Below are 18,173 nucleotides of genomic sequence, written 5' to 3'. Positions count from 1 at the left end.
TAAAATTTTCAAAGGGAAATCTACCTACCAAATTCCACGGTGTATCCACTGTGCATCATCTGTGGCTTCAGATCCCATATGGAAACTTACTTTTTTTCCCAATGGGAAACAGAGATACCTGCTGACTGCTGAAGAGGCAAAGAGCTTTTATCACATTAAAAATACCTGAAAAACATATGAATTCTTTAAGATAAGTATTGATGCTCCCATTTTACCAATGAGAAAAATTGAGCCCAGACAGTGTGGTGGCTTGGCCAAGGTCACAGAGCAAGCTAGGGGTGGAGGTAGATCTGGCATCCAAGTGCATCCAACACCAAGCATTGTGATGATACAACCCATTCCATAACCTTTCTGCTGCGCTACTCTACTTGTTTGTTTGTTTGCAAAACTACAACACTCTTCTTCAATCACCAGTGAAGCAAAGCTTCTGCCTTTATAGCTGTCAACGTGCACACTCATCTATATTTAAATATAAGCAACTGAAAAAGTGAACACTGCCCACCCTTCCATTCTTAATATGAAGTTCTTTAGTCTGTTACTTTTTTCTCTATTAAAAGAATTCTCCTTAATCAAGGAAAAAGGCTCAGAATCTGTCTGCATGTTGTAGGTTCCCTCCCAAGCTTGGTCTTTGCATCTGAATATTTCCATTTAAATGCTCCATCAATTCAATCAAAATGTTAATATTCTGATTACAAAGTATTGCTCTATGCATTTTTAACATGTTTCTTTCCCACTTCTTTCCCTCAGCAAAGAAAAGAGCTGGAGTTCACAAATAGGCAGGTCATTTTGGTTTAAAAGGGGGAAATTTACATATCACAATGCTATAGTAATTGATCAGTAGAAATATTTTGGCAGATTAAACTACAATCTATATGCACCCACCCATATTCAAATCACTTTTGTACTCTGCACACAGCTCCACAGTTGCTAAACCTCTGTGTATTTATACTGATCAGGGGGACCAGTAAACTAGCAGCTATCCTTTTAAATCTGCATTAAAAATGGGTTCAGTGATGTGATTATGAAGTGTAACTCCTTTTTCATACTTTGCTGCATAAATGATGCTGAAGTTGGAGCAAATAAATAATCACAGTTTCAACTTCAAGGCATTATCTCTCAGACTACAGAGATTATATATTTTAACAAGTCAGATATACAGAACCATGTCAGGAATTTTAAAATATTAATCTCTTTCTCCCCTGTATGAAGAGTGACAAACATGTGGTTTTGAAATCCAATTGTGGTTCATATCCTGACATTACCACTGCAAAATGGACAGCATGTAATTGGAGATCCGCTTAGTAATGACCCCATCAACATGAGCTACCTCTCTGCTTATCTGCATTACAATATTACAGAGCAAAGCAGGGAGGCCAGGCTGGCGGAAAATGGGATTTCTAATAAGGGGTTGGAGACTGTGCTTCAGTGTTCTGGAGGAAGGCTTTTCTCCCCACGGTGGGTGAAGGGGCAGTGTGGAGGGGAAAGGCTGCTAGAAGCATTGGTGGAGGAGGTGACAACCACAAGGATAGGTGCTGGAGGCACCAAGAAGCCGCTGACCCCAGAATGCCCTTCCCACCTGCTCTGACAAATCTTTTAACACAGAGCATAAACTTGAATCCTGAATTAAGCATCAAAGACACATATCCCTGAAAGGATACAGTGATACTCAATAACTGCTAGCAGATTTCAACAGAGGAAAGGAAAGGCAGAGAGTATGCAGCAGCCAAACCAGAGGAAGAGAGATCTCACAGAGAAAAGGAGTGTTTAAGGAAGGAAGATAAGCTCTGTGGTCTGATAAGTTTTTCTCCGAGTTGCCATTAGGAAAAGATAATAACAGCATGTGTTGGTAAGTCTCAAAGGTCTTTAACAAGTCCCACCACATTTTATCTCAGCCATTGGTTCATTTAGGTCACCCATGTCATTAGGTATCTAATAATGAGGTTAGCTACTGTGAATGCAAGAAGAGAATGAAGGCATGTCGCCTTCCAGGAACTTCCAGCCTGGTTGGAGAGGTGAAATAAAATTATTTAAAGTATAGATGAAACTATGAGCGAGTGAATCCAGGGTGGCTTGGGCCCTGGGGTAAAGGATCTAAGCTGTGGACTTCTCACCTGCCCCAAGGCATTGCCCTGGTTAACCACCACAACCACCTCTGTCCTGAGAAAGAGGTAGCAGGTATAATTCACTGGACTTCAACACTTTTTTCTGGATGTCTCCATCTTTTGGCCTTGCCTACAGTCTCTGTATAGTGTTGGGCAGGTTAAGGACACTGTGCCAAGGGAGAGAGTGGGCCTAGCGTATGCTCTCCTAGGCAGGCTGTGAACCTGTTCAATGAAACAGGGTTGGGGTTAAGGTTAGAGGAATCTCTCCAATTCACGTGCACACTCTATCTTTTTTTACCAAAGGGCTGTGTCCAACTAGAGGAAGTAGCTTCGTGCACATTAGACAAATGTGTATGCTAGATGACAAGACAGTAGTGGCCTAGCCCTACCATCCTTTGCATATACATTGTGGTAGGCAGAATAATGGTCCATAAATTGCCCATGCCCTAATCCCTGGGATCCATGAATTCATCACCTGCAAAAGTGTCTTTGCAGATGCATCTATAGATTTTGAGATAAGGAGAGTAGCCTGGATTACTCAGGTGGGCCCAACCTAAGGTGAGTCCTTAAAAGAGGAGAACTTTAGCCAGCTGTGGCAGATTCAGAGTAATGGAGCATGAGAAAGCCTTGATTTACCATTCCTGCCTTTGACACTGGCAAAGATGATCACTAGCCAAGGGATACAAGCAGCCTCTAGAAGCTGGAAAAGCAAGGAAACCGATGCCCTGCTGCCCCTCTTGAGCCTCTGGAATAGAACACAGCCTGTGGAGACCTTGCTTTTAGCCCAGTGAGATCTGTCTCCAACTTCTAACCCACAGAACTGTAAAAATAATAAATATATGTTGTTTGAAGACATTAAATTTGTGGTAAGTAGTTACAGCAGCAATATGTAACTAATACTAAGCTTGATCCATCATAGTCTACCTATCCTAAAACTCTCCAGAGTCCCAAATGTGCAGCAGAAGTCTTGGGAAAAACATGCCCCAAGCAGTCTTTTGCAACATGCAGCTGTCCATGAAAACCAGCAACTCTGCTGATGCAAACTGATGGCACAGGTTGGTGTTTCCCAGAGGTTTCTAAACATTTGTCATCATTTCAGAGTGAGCCCTTAAAAACATCCATTATGGTGATGCATTTCTTTTTCTTGGGGATGGTTTGATCCCAGCCTCCTGTACAATGTCACGAATCTCCATCCATAGTTCTTCAGGCACTCTATCAGATCTAACCCCTTGAATCTATTTCTCACTTTCACTGTATAATCATAAGGGATTTGATTTAGGTCATACCTGAATGGTCTAGTGGTTTTGCCTACTTTCTTCAATTTAAGTCTGAATTTTGAAATAAAGAGTTCATGATCTGAGCCACAGTCAACTCCCGGTCTTATTTTTGCTGATTGTATAGAGCTTCTCCATCTTTGGCTGCAAAGAATATAATCAATCTGATCTCAGTATTGACCATCTGGTGATGTCCATGTGTAGAGTCTTCTCTTGTGTTGTTGGAAGAGGGTGTTTGTTAGACCAGCGAATTCTCTTGACAAAACTGTTAGCCTTTGCCCTGCTTCATTCTGTACTCCAATGCCAAATTTGCCCATTACTCCAGGTATTTCTTGACTTCATACTTCTGCATTCCAGTCTCCTATAATGAAAAGGACATCTTTCTTGGGTGTTAGTTCTAGAAGGTCTTGTAGGTCTTCATAGAACCGTTCAACTTCAGCTTCTCCAGCATTACTGGTTGGGGCATAGACTTGGATTACTGTGATATTGAATGGTTTGCCTTGGAAACAAAGAGAGATCATTCTGTCGGTTCTGAGACTGCATCCAAGTACTGCATTTTGGACTCTTTTGTTGACTATGATGGCTACTCCATTTCTTCTAAGGGATTCCTGCCCACAGTAGTAGATATAATGGTCATCTGCATTAAATTCACCCATTCCAGTCCACTTTAGTTTGCTGTTTCCTAGAATGTCAGTGTTCACTCTTGCCATCTCCTGTTTGACCCCTCCCAATTTACCTTGATTCATGGACCTAACATTCCAGGTTCCTATGGAACCTGCTCTTTATAGCATCGGACTTTACTTCCACCACCAGTCACAGGCACATCTGGGTGTTGTTTTTGCTTTGGCTCCATCTCTTCATTCTTTCTGTAGTTATTTCTCCACCAATCTCCAGTAGCATATTGGGCAGCTACCAACCTGGGGAGTTCATCTTTCAGTGTCCTACCTTTTAGCCTTTTCATATGGTTCATGGGGTTCTCGATGCAAGAATACTGAAGTGACTTCCCATTCCCTTCTCCAGTGGACCACATTTCATCAGAACTCTCCACTACGACCCGTCCGTCTTGGGTAGCGCTACAAGGCATGACTCATAGTTTCATTGAGTGAGACAAGGCTGTGGTTCATGCAATCATATTGGTTAGTTTTCTCTGATTGTGGTTTTCAGTTCCTCTGCCCTCTGAGGGAGAAGGATGAGAGGCTTATAGAAGCTTCCTGATGAGAGAGACTGACTGAGAGGGAAACTGGGTCTTGTTCTGATGGGCAGGGCCATGCTCAGTAAAACTTTAATCCAATTTTCTGTTGATGGGCGGGGCTGTGTTTCCTCCATGTTATTTACCTGGGGCCAAACTATGGTGGAGGCAATGAAGATACTGGTGACCTCCTTCAAAACGCCCTGTGCACACACTGCTACAGACAGTGATCCCAACCCTGAAGCAGGTCACCACCAACCCACGACTCCGCCAGAAACTCCTGGACACTCACAGGCAAGTCAGGGTCAGTCTCTTGTGGGGTCACTGCTCCTTTCTCCTGGGTCCTGGTGCACACAAGGTTCTGTTTGTGCCCTCCAAGAGGGATTAGATCTGATAGACAGAGTGCCTGAAAATATGGACACAGATTCATAACACTGTACAGGAGGCTGGGATCAAGACCATCCCCAAGAAAAAGAAATGCAAAAAGGCAAAATGATTTTCTGAGGAGGCCATACAAAGAGCTGTGAAAAGAAGAGAAGTAAAAGGCAAAGGAGAAAAGGAAGACATACCCATTTGAATGCAGAGTTCCAAAGAATAGCAAGGAGAGATAAAAAAAGCCTTCCTCGGTGATCAATGCAAAGAAGTAGAGGAAAACAATAGAATGGGAAAGACTAGAGATCTCTTCAAGAAAATTAGATACACCAAGGGAACATTTCATGCAAAGATGGGCACAATAAAGGACAGAAATGTTATGGACCTGACAGAAGCATAAGATATTAAGAAGAGGTGGCAAGAATACACAGAACTATACAAAAAAAACTTCATGACTCAGATAATCACGATGGTGTGATCACTCACCTAGAGCCAGACATCCTGGAATGCAAAGTCAAGTGGGCCTTAGGACGAATCTCTACAAACAAAGTTAGTGGAGATGATGGAATTCTAGTTGAGCTATTTCAAATCCTAAAAGATGATGCTGTGAAAGTGTTGCACTCAATATGCCAGCAAATTGGGAAACTCATCAGTGGCCATAGGACTGGAAAAGGTCAGCTTTCACTCCAATCCCAAAGAAAGGCAATGCCAAAGAATGCTCAAACTACCACACAATTGCACTCATCTCGCATGCTAGTAAAGTAATGATCGAAATTCTCCAAGCCTGGTTTCAACAGTTTGTGAATTGACAACTTCCAGATGTTCAAGCTGGATTTAGAAAAGGCAGAGGAACCAGAGATCAAATTCCCAACATCTGTTGGATCATCAAAAAAGCAAGAGAGTTCCAGAAAAACATCGACTTTTGCTTTATTGACTATGCCAAAGCCTTTGACTGTGTGGATAACAACAAACTGTGGAAAATTTTTCAAGAGATGAGAATACGAGACCAACTGACCTGCCTCTTGAGAAATCTGTATGTAAGTCAGGAAGCATCACTTAGAACAGGACATGGAACAACAAACTGGTTCCAAATCAGGAAAGGAGTAGTCAAGGCTGTATACTGTCACCATGCTTATTTAACTTACACGCAGATTACATCATGAGAAACGCTGGGCTGGAGGAAGCACAAGCTGAAATCAAGATTGCCAGGAGAAATATCAATAACCTCAGATTTGCAGATGACACCACCCTTGTGGCAGAAAGTGAAGAAGAACTAAAGAGCCTCTTGATGAAAGTGAAAGAGGAGAGTGAAAAAGTTGGTTTAAAACTCAACATTCAGAAAACTAAGATCACGGTATCTGATCCCATCCCTTCATGGTAAATAGATGGAGAAACAATGGAAACAGTGACAGACTTCATTTTTGGGGGACCCAAAATCACTGGCAGATGGTGACTGCAACCATGAAATTAAAAGAAGTTTGCCCCTTGGAACAAAAGTTATGACCAACCTAGATAGCATATTAAAAAGCAGAGACAATTACTTTGCCAACAAAGGTCTGCCTAGTCAAAGCTATGGTTTTCCCGGGAGTCATGTATGGATGTGAGAGTTGGACTATAAAGAAAACTGAGCACCAAAGAATTGATGCTTTTGAACTGTGGTGTTGGAGAAGACTCTTGAGAGTCCCTTGGACCACAAGGAGATCCAACCAATCCATCCTAAAGGAAATTAGTTCTGAATATTCATTGGAAGGACTGATGCTGAAGCTGAAACTCCAATACTTTGGCCACTTGATGCGAAGAGCTGACTCATTGGAAAAGACCCTGATGCTGGGAAAGATTGAAGAGAGGAGGAGAAGGGGACGGCAGAGGATGAGATGGTTGAATGGCATCACCAACTCAATGGACATGGGTTTGAGTAAACTCCGGGAGTTGGTGATGGACAGGGAGGCCTGACGTGCTGCAGTCCATGGGGTTGCAAAGAGTCAGACATGACTGAGCAACTGAACTGAACTGATATAATATGATGAAATATTATGAGACCATTTAAGTGATTTGACAAATGGTTTTAAATAATGATAAAATATTGTGTAAAAAATTAATAAAACCATATGGGTTGGCAAAGTAATGTCTCTGCTTTTAAATATGCTATCTAGATTGGTCATAACTTTCCTTCCAAGGTGTAAGCGTCTTTTAATTTCATGACTGTAATCACAATCTGCAGTGATTTTGGAGCCCCCAAAAATAAAGTTTGACATTGTTTCCACTGTTTCCCCATCTATTTGCCATGAAGTGATGGGACCAGATGCCATGATCTTAGTTTCCTGAATGTTGAGCTTTAAGCCAACGTTTTCACCCTCCTCTTTCACTTTCATCAAGAGTCTCTTTAGTTCCTCTTCACTTTCTGCCATATGGGTGGTGTCGTCTGCATATCTGAGGTTCTTGATATTTCTCCTGGCAATCTTGATTCCAACTTGTGCTTCTTCCAGTCCAGTGTTTCTCATGATGTACTCTGCATATAAGTTAAATAAGCAGGGTGACAATATACAGCCTTGATATTCTATAAAGTAAGTTATTTAACCATTTTAATTGAGAATTCTCATCTTTTTCTGTTGTGAACATCTTTTCCTAAATACTGCATACATGTGTACACTCACAGAGAGACACACACAGACCTTTATAGTTAAAGACGAGCAACACAAGAGGCAATAGCTCAAATTCTTCACAGGTTTTAAGTAAATCTTCTTGAACATCAAGTATCAAGTCCTTTGCCCAAAATACTCATATAATAGAATTCTCCACAGCCGTACCCTCACCACATCCCTTTCCTTACCAAAGTACCTTTTCATTTCTTTCACAGCATTTACTACCAGCTTTCATTATATTGCCTATTAATTTACCTGATTTTTATATGCTTCCCTCACCAACACATTGGCTTGCCAGGGGCAGACCATGAATGCTCTGTCCACATCATCCCAAGAGCACAGCCCAGTTTCAGCAACAGAGTGTAGGCACATCATACTTGTAAAGTAAATAAAGAGATACAGTTCTCCATGGAAATCTCCAAGGCTATACCCTTGTCCCTGAGCTAGTGCTCAATAAAAAGACAAAAGAATTTCATGAACATATGTAACTGAAAAAACTGTATATTTTTTTAAAAGCTAGATTCAACATGACTATCTTGATGACAGTCAAGACACTATCAGGTCATCTGAAGTCCTTACTGGAAAAATGGTATGTTATAAATAAGCAAAAATTTTTCAAAATATAAATGTTATTACCAAAGAGACCTCTTTTTAAGAAAACTAACTTTATGAGTCTTCGCGGAGAGTCGCCGCGGTTTCCTGCTTCAACAGGCCTTGAACGGAACCGGCTGCTCGTCCCCGCCCAGCCCCGGCAAGTTACTCAGAGCCAGCCCTCGTCACCACTTGACAACACGCTCCGGCCGGCCGGCCCAAGGCCCAAGGCCCCCGCCGCCGCTCCAGCGCAGCGCAGCGCCCCCGTCGCCGTCGCCGCCCCTCCTCATCCGACCGCCATGACGACCGCTTCCCCCTCGCAGGAGCGCCAGACCTACCACCGGGACTCGGAGGCCGCCGTCAACCGCCTGATCAACCTGGGGCCCTACGCCTCCTGTGTGTACCTGTCCATGTCCTGCTATTTTGACCGCGATGATGTGGCTTTGAAGAACTTTGCCAAGTACTTTCTTCGCCAGTCTCATGAGGAGAGGGAACATGCTGAGAGACTAATGAAGCTGCAGAACCAGCGAGGCGGCCGAATCTTCCTTCAGGATATCAAGAAACCAGACCGTGATGACTGGGAGAATGGGCTGAATGCAATGGAATGTGCGCTGTGCTTGGAAAGAAGTGTGAATCAATCACTACTGGAACTGCACAAACTGGCCACTGAAAAAAATGATCCCCATCGGTGTGATTTCATTGAGACTCATTACCTGAATGAGCAGGTGGAAGCCATCAAAGAATTGGGTGACCACGTAACCAACCTGCGCAGGATGGGGGCCCCTGGATCTGGCAGGGCAGAGTACCTCTTTGACAAGCATACCCTGGGACACAGAGCTGAGCCTCGGGCTGGCTTCCCACAGCCACAGGGGCGACTCCTGGTCACCAAGGCAGTGCATGCATATTTGGGTTACCTTCACCTTTTCTATAAGTTGTAACAAAACATCTGCTTAAGTTCTTTCTTTAGTACCATTCCTTCAAATAAAGTAATTTGGTACCCAAAAAAAATAAAAGAAAACTAACTTTATAACACAGAGACTATAGAAGACTTTCAAAGTCAATGATAATGACAAAATTACCTTTGGAAACTGGAAACTGTAGATAACGATAGAGCAAGGACATCCTGTATCATATCTGATTCCTTCCCAGGAGATTTTCTTGCCCTTTCCCTGTATAATTAGCCTTACTCTCCTCTCTTAGCCTATTTTCTGCCCCTTACATAGCATTTCTTTATAAGGTCTTGCCTTGAAATTACTTGTGAACATCTTTCTTTGTTTGGTTCTGAGCCTCTTGAAGATGTGTTCAGATCATAATTTATCCCCTGTGCCCAGTCCAGGTCCCTACACATAAAACTTGAAGGAATAAATGACAATAAGATAAACTAACAGTGACAAGAAATTATTTATATTGAATATCTATAATGAGTCAAATACCTGTGTACTGACTACTGACTTAATCCTCATAAAAGGTATGGTAAAACTGTTTCCATTTTATAAATGAGGAAATGAGGGGTCAATAAGATTGTCCAAGGTCACACAGATCACTATGGGTCGGAAAGAAGTGCGGCTAGGCATTGAAAGATGGAGAAAGTGAAAAAGACAAAGAAAGGAATGAGAGTCAGTTCAGGGTCAACAATGTGGGAAACTACAGGGCATGCTGGATGGTGGGGGTAGGTGGTGGTGGTGAAGCAGGGGTTAGAGTTACTGAGAAACTGTAGATGTTGTGATTAGAACAGCTAGACCTGGACTGGGGTGTGGTGTGCATTTTTTATGCCAGCACTCAACCACCATGCAGCATTGTGTGGCATGTAGAGGAGGCATCCTTTTTACTCTACAATCTGCAAGGGTCAGAGCCATGGAAAACTCTACCCAAGCCTCCTAACCTCCAACTCAGGCTCCTTCCTCTACAGCAAACTGAAAGTATTATTATTTTCTAAAAGCACCTGAAAGGCCTTTTGGAGTCTCTAGTATCGTGCTCATAGAAACAGGTTTTTAATTGACATGCAATTTCTATCATTCCACAGATTGATTTGAAGGGCACATAACTAAAAAAATATTTTAGAACCTGACTCGCTTTGTTAATAGGTACAAGAAAATGCAGAAACCCAAAGAAAAAGAATAACCTTATGAAAATAAGCACCACTCCCCAGTGACCAGGAAAATCAAAGCAAGTAACTAACATCTGATGATAATGTTATCCAGGACAAACTGGTTACAATAGGAGATGATTACAATCCTTAGAATGCACTCCCCTTCAGGAATGTTGCCTGCCCTTTGTGACTGAAACAGTTGAAGCCACATCCTCCTTTGTCAGCCGACTTTGCTGTTTTTCTTAAGAAATGTCAGGTCTAACCACCACATTAAGGTGAGAAATACAATCTGCTACTTATTGGCATTTGACCTTGATGCATGGAGTATACTAATAAGAGAGAAAAGACAAGGTTCAAAAACTCCCTAATAAACTTGAGGAGTCTACAGCTTATGTTTAACAGTGTTGTGTGAATAATAGCCACTTTCCTTTTGCCACATGAGTCTAGCCATTCTAAAGTGTTCCCATCACTGTTATAGTGTCTAGAAATTCAAAAACACTAATAATTATGTCCACTGTAAAGTTCTGCGTTGACCATCAGCCTGGCACTTATTCACTCAGACAGGCATGTAGGTTTTACAATTTAGAAACATTTCTAATATTCACCATTGAGCTCATGAGACCATCTATTTTTTCATGGACATGGGCAGGCCAGCAGCAATAACTAACTAGGAATTTCATTAGAGCAGCTGGGTCTCAGTCACAATTTATAGACTCAAACATCTTCAATACTTCAGAGCTGAATCTGAAATTTCAGAGGTGCTTCTAGGCAAACCCTGATTTGAAAATTGAGCAGGTCAGTAACTTCTAGTAATAACAATTAACACTTTTTAAAGAATGCCAACCACTTTACAAATATCTATTAATGTAAATAACACAATTAATTTACAAGGTGGACCCTGTCATCATGCCTCATTTTTTTTAAATTACAACACAAATTTATTTCTCATGCAAAATAGGACAAATGACACATATTTACATGATGCAAATAAAGTGGTGAAAATTAAGTTTTCTCTTTGGGGTACCACTGTGATTATGTGGTTTGAATGAGGGTTAATGCCACATGGGGAATTTGCAACCATGATGAAGACAGTATAGAAAATGCACTTGGGTAGAAAGCTAGGTATGTGACAGGTTTCTAGGAAAAAATGAAAACAGGAATGACAGAAGCATATATTCTTTTATACACAAAAATGAAGACCTCAAATATGATTTGCTGAAGTAGCCATCCACAAGACATTAAATTATTTTTCCTTTGCTTTGGTTAAAACAGTCTAGGCCATTATACAGAGTGAAGTAAACCAGAAAGACAAAGACCAATACAGTATACTAACGCATATATATGGAATTTAGAAAGATTGCAACGAAAACCCTATATGCAAAACAGAAAAAGAGACACAGATGTACAGAACAGACTTTTGGACTCTGTGGGAGAAGGCAAGGGTGGGATGTTTCGAGAGAACAGCATCGAAACATGTATATTATCAAGGGTGCAACAGATCACCAGCCCAGGTTGGATATATGAGACAAGTGCTCGGGGCTGGTGCACTGGGAAGACCCAGAGGGATCAGGTGGAAAGGGAGGTGGGAGGGGGGATCCGGATGGGGAATACATGTAAATCCATGGCTGATTCATGCCAACGTATGACAAAAACCACTACAATATTGTAAAGTAATTAGCCTCCAACTAATAAAAATAAATGGGAAAAAAAATAACATATAACAACAACAACAACAAAAAAAAAAACAGTCTAAGAATGACAATCAGTCCCCCTTCTATAAATAGTATATAAACACAGTGATAGGACTACTTTTAGGAGAAAATAATCAACTTTTAAGAAAAGAAATTAAATTAGTCTTAAACTAAATTAAACATTTACCAATTAATAAGTTTCTTAAAAAGGTACCATCTTCATCCTACAATCTTGGGCATAACACATACACTAGTTTAAAAAATAAAATTTATCTGACAATAATAATAAGTGTTAATGCAATGAGCTAGAAAATGCAATTAATGTATCTTTTTAAAAAAAAATCCTAGCAACAAAAAATAAATTTTAAAAACAGACACTTTTGGAAGATAGTACATTCTAAAAGAATTAATACTTTATTACAGGACATAATTCAAACGGTTGTTGGTATTAATATTTCAATATATTCCTAAAGAAATATTTAAAAAGAAGTTTCATACCTCAGAATTGGAACAGCACTTATAGTTCCATTTATGGCTATGAAAATGTAGTCAAGTTCCATTTAAAACTGTAGTCAGTGATAAAACATACTTCAAAAACATAAACATTTGGTCTGACAATCTTTCAGTTCAGTTCAGTTCAGTCGCTCAGTCATGTCCTACTCTTTGTGAACAGACTGATGTTTGTTGCTGATGGAAATAACTTTAATCCAATGTGCAAAAAAAGTTCAGCTGTTTATTTGTACTTAAGATACATAAGACCAAAGCTTCTGTACTATTTACCCACTTAAAAGATTTTAAACATAATGATTTCAGGAAGGACACTGCATCTCCTTTATGGATAACCATGTGCTACAGAGAATCCAAAAGCTTGATGACATTCTTTTAAGTTATACAAATATATAACTTATGGAAATTTGTATGGATACAAATGTATCCAAAGAGACATACCTGTTCTGTCCTAATTTTATCCTAAAAAAAAAAAAATTCCAATTCCAAAAGCAATGAGGAATTATTTTGATTGAGGAAATCTTGGAATTGTTACAAATGTGCAAACCTTGTCTCTGACAGCCAGATTCCAAACATGCCTCATTTTGAAGATGGGAAAGTTGAAGCTTGAAGGAGTAACTTGTCCAAGGTCACACAGCTATTTAGTGGCAGAGCCAGGACTTAAACTCAAGATTGACTGTTCATATAAACCATTGTTGTAAAAGAAAAAAAAAAAAGTGCAAATAATGGTTTACGTGCCAAGATGGCATCTTGACCCAATGTACATCCCAAAATACAAGATAGGGTATAATTTTCTTGATTGGTCAAATGTTTTTGACTTTCTGGGGAAAAAAATCTACATATTGACAAACATTCATTGACCATTTATTTTAAGCAAAGTGCTGTGAATGTAGAAAACATGATTCTTGCCTTTGAAGAAGACAGTGTCTTAAGCATGATAAGCCATGGGACTTGAGAACTTGAAGGTAAGGAGGAGTTGAAAAAATGAGAGACATCATGTACTCAAATAAAAACACAAACATAAAAACACAGACATAAAAGTATGAGAAAATTGTAGAAGAAAGAGAATGGGATCAGGGAAGAAAATTTCAGGGTTCACATTATTATAAAAAAGGCAGCTCCAAATGATGACAAGAACCAAGAGCTGGTAATGCTAGCAGATGGTTCAAAGAGAGAGCTAAGACTATGAGGTCAGAGCACTGCCAGTGACTTCCATTATGAATGGAGAAGTCATCACAGAGGATAGATACTAAGGGACAATGATGAGAAGGAGAGCTGTACCCAGGGACACGGGAAGGAACATGGCAAGGCAGACTTGAGGTTGTTACAACCTAAAGGATCAGTAGGCAGTAGTTGTCCTCCATTACAACACTTTCACAGAGTTGGAATAGACAGTAGCCATTCCTAATTTCACCCATCTGAATTACATATCAGGTCTGCTTTCATTTATTAAGAAAATTACCTCTTGAGAGTTTTAGAAGGCCTCCATAGTTTTGATGCCCCCAAACTTTGGTGAATTAGCCAGCCTACAATAATCAACAAGTATAGGTAATAAACATTGGAAAGGAACCAAGATACACAGTCCAGGGAGCAGTAAGACCTTTAAAATCTTTCTCATAATAGTTAAAATAGCCCTCGGCAGCAGATATTCCCAACATCAACCAGAACAGCAACGGGTGCTGGAGTGTGAGTCGCTCAGTAATGTCTGACTCTTTGTGACCCTACGGACTGCAGCCCAGTAGGTTCCTCTGTCCATGCAATTCTCCAGGTAAGACTACTGGATTGTGTTGCCATTTCCTCCTCCAGAGGATTTTCCAACCCAGAGGATCAATCTCCCAACCCTTGTCTCCTGCATTGCAGGCACATTCCCTACCATCTGAGTCACCAGAAAGGACCTGTGTGTGCTGAGACAAGATAGCAAAGGGTAAATGGAGGTAAAAGAGAAACTCAGCAGGATGTGTGTGCCTCTCAGTGGCAGATCAGAATGGCAGATACCTACAGCCAAACCAGGACCTACACGGAGATGTCTGGTATTCTGTCACTTATCAGAATTTGTCAGCATGGCCAAACTCTCTCACTCAAACAAAGAAGGAGGGTTTGGAGGAAGTAAACAAGATAAGCCCATGGCATCCTCACCCCTATTAATGTGATTTCTTTGTGTGGCCTTGTTCAGGATAAGCTCCCATCGCTGTGTTCCCCTCACCACGGCAGTGAATTTTTAATGCAAGTCAACTGTCTAACAGTATTTGTATTACAATAATAACCTGGAAGAACTTGTTTAATATCGGAAGACTTAGTGGAGCAGATGAATAGGTGCAACATGATATCCACGGGATAGAAATTCAATTAGAAGCTGCAAGTAGTGCTGGAGAGAGGTGGTTATTGTTCAACACGTACCACAGGGCCCTTTGCCGGAACGCGGCTATTAGCCGAACTGGTTGAGAAATTCTGTTTTTCTTTATGGCAATCTGTTAGCTTGTACAAAGTTAAATTAATAAATACACCAAGCTGCCTCTGTGGTGGGAGAGCAAGATGAGGCCAAGGGCTAGTCACATATTTTATAATTATGGATTAAGTGCATTATGCCATGCAAATTAAAGATATGCCACAATTATAATAAAAATGAGAGACTGTGCATCTGCAAATGGTGATTGTATGACTACTGCATCCAAAAGAGAATGATGGGGCCCTACCTGCAAAAAGCAATTGTTTCTGCTCTAAAGAAAAAAAGGGAGGAAATTACTTTTCAGGCACATGTTCTTTCTGAATAGACAGAACAGTACTTCTTCTAAAGACAGTCAGGTGAAAGTCAAATGGGGCTCTTGACTGTCTCTGGTCAGTGCTCAGAACTGGATCCCACTGCTCAGAACCTACACTGTTCAGTGGGTGTTACCCTGGAGTAAGTGGAGGTTGTCAAATTAATTTAGGAATGGACTCCCAACAACTAAGGAAGAACAGAAAGCCGGGGGTCTTATTCCACAGAGGGAAAGTGGTCCAGGAGAAAAAGACATCCAGCATTCCACCCCCCCTTACTGCATTTCTGCCTCAGAAGAAGCCCTTGCTATGTTTTTCTATTTTCTTTCAGTTTTGAAAACAGGAAGCAACAGCCCTTCTTGTGAAAATGACTGACACATTGGCATCCCCTGCTCCCTGCTGCAGGGGGCACAGATTCCTCGGATCTTTCTTTGCTTTTTCTTACCACATTTGTTGTGCGGGAGCATACTCAAGTGTGTGTGTCTGTGTGCCTGTGTGTGCATGTGATCATAAATCACATTCTGCAAACAGAATATCAGTCCTTCGAGCCATTCGAGCCATAAGCTCTCACACAAGGCAAATGATGATGCTTTCAGCACATAACACAATTTTCTTTCTGCCAAGATTCCAGCATATTGTGCTTTTCAGAAAACAAACTTTTCAACCCATATTGTTTGTAATGGTGCATGGGAGTGGGCGTGCGCCTGCACATTTGGGCAAGCACATGAGACACACACAAAGAAATGGAGCTAAAGAAAGGATGCTCATCAGAAACCCAGGCACCCCAAAAGGAGGTGTCCATGCAATCAGCTGTTTCCTTCACTCCTGTATTATTCTTCTCCTATTTCTGGGGTTCCCAAATGATGACTTGTGGACTAACTCCTTGAGATTTTTGCAAAAGTATGAGGATTTTGAGGTCCAATCTCACACTTACTGGACCAGAGTCTCTGGAGGATGGGAGTCAGAAGGTAGAAATCTTAGTGAGATTGTGGTCTGTCATGGCCAGGTGATACTGATGGACACTCAATTTGAAAAGCAATCATCTGTTTTCTTGTCCAGACAAAAGACCCCAACATGCAGATATATTCTCAAAAATACTTAAGCAGGAGTATCATCAGACACAGTCCCCTCATTTTCCAGACAATGAAGCCAAAATCCAGGAAGGAAAACCAACTTGCCCAAGGTCACACAGGAGTCATTGCTGGAGTTCAGGACATATTGGCAATAATCTCTGCCATTTATAAGTTAACATATAATTTAAGAGCACTTTGCCAATTACCATCACATGCATTGCTCATGGCATCTTAAGAGTTTCATGCAGCAGTTGTATTTATATGACACATTTGTGTACAGAGACTTGGAGAAAGATGTGACTGACCAGGGTATAAACTTTGTTTGCTTTATTCAGCCACATAGACCAGTGTCTGGCTACATGTGAATGATTTTAATTTGAATCAAATGGTCAGTGAACAGAGCAGTCAGTGTGGGACAGAGCAGAAGTCACCTCCTTGCCTAAAGTACAACTGTGTTCCAATCAGTTAAGACTCTAACCAGAAATATGAGGCAAAAGAATTAAAGAAATACCTTTCAGCAGGGTGGGAGAGTGCCAAGCAAGCATATCCCAAAATCCAGAGTCTGTGCATCCCTGGGCACTCCCTACACTCCCCTCCCCTAGGTTTCCAGGAAGAGCAGAAACAAGATTCGAGTTCAGCTGTGTCTTAGGGGCAGGCGCACCTGGGCTTCAGCTCACAAACATTGATAGAAAGGATTCCAGCAAGATGGCGCAAATAAAAATGGATTGAGGATTCAAAACCAATTACCAAAGTATAATCTCACTCAGATGGGCACGGTAAGAATAATTACTCTCCATAAGAAAAATGTCTGTTGTAGGCACATTGCAGAAGGCTGCATAATTAAATACAGCTGCCAATTCTCATTTATCTTCCTGGCGATTTGCACTTGAGGGTCCACCTGTACTGCCAGAGGCCCAGAGCCAGCACACATAGTGGAGCTGGGAGCAGGGACCCCACATTTCTAAAGTAACCAAACTCTACTGAAGACACGGCACCTTTGAAGAATCCTGACTCTGAATATCAGCTGGCATCACCAGTTTAGTTAAAGGGATAACATACATAGACTGCATGTCTTTCCTCCTCCCTTCCTGGAAAGCTGTCACCAATCTCTTTGCATAATTAAATCCTAGCCATCCAGCAAGGCCTAACCCACACTGGAGCTGGGTTCTCTGTGCAGCCATCTCTGTGCCTTTATCTCTTTATCTGCAGATTGTGGATCATGAAAGAAGTCACCTCCTCAGACTATTGTGAGAACTTAATCTACATGTAATTTTTGAACAGCACATGGCACACAGTCATCTCTCAATAGATGCGACTATTGCTTTATCCTCTTACTCCTCTGGCCAACACTGGCTCACTTCTTCTGAGTACTCCTGTCCCTAAGAATGCAAAGGACCCCTTGAGCATGCAGGGCTGCTTTTGCTCACCTTGTTCTCTGCTCACTCTTATGCTTTGTGTTGGTCTCTAGGCTTCTTGAGGGTTTGCAGCCTTAAATTCTTTGGCCTGTCACTATATAAGCTGCTCAGAAGACAGGCCGGCAATAGAGTCAGAAGGATGCCTTAGAGGTGCGCTCCTTGCAAGATTCCTTCCAACTCAGACATCCAGGGGAGGTGAGAGAAGCAGTGGCTGGAGGAAACGGGTGTGGGACAGGCATGCCTCATTCAAATCAAGCTGGGCGCAGCCCTGCAGGGCCACTCTCAACATGGCAGACACCACCTCCACCATGGCTAGCTTATCCCTCTCCACCGTGGACTTGTTTCTCTCTCTGCTCCTCGGGTCACTCTGAGGTCTGCCCTCTCAGCCAGCTGTCCTATGCCCTTTGCTATCCCAAGGATAAAGGTAGCCTGAATCCTCCGCACCTTCCCCGGTACCTCATCGAAGCCTCTCTC

General features: G+C 41.5%; 1 protein-coding gene and 1 pseudogene across 1 annotated transcript in view; one reads left to right on the top strand and one right to left on the bottom strand.

Annotated features, from left to right (window-relative positions):
- SORCS3 (sortilin related VPS10 domain containing receptor 3) overlaps positions 1-18,173 on the bottom strand; it is a 598,500-nt gene that overhangs the window by 370,914 nt on the left and 209,413 nt on the right. The gene's annotated exons all lie outside the window — the stretch shown is intronic.
- LOC136158309 (ferritin heavy chain pseudogene) lies at positions 8,470-8,984 on the top strand (annotated as a pseudogene).

This window comes from Muntiacus reevesi, chromosome 2, assembly GCF_963930625.1.
Source record: "Muntiacus reevesi chromosome 2, mMunRee1.1, whole genome shotgun sequence".
Lineage (NCBI taxonomy): Eukaryota > Metazoa > Chordata > Mammalia > Artiodactyla > Cervidae > Muntiacus > Muntiacus reevesi.
Note: the sequence above shows the minus strand (reverse complement) of the source record. Positions and strands in the feature narration are given on the sequence as shown.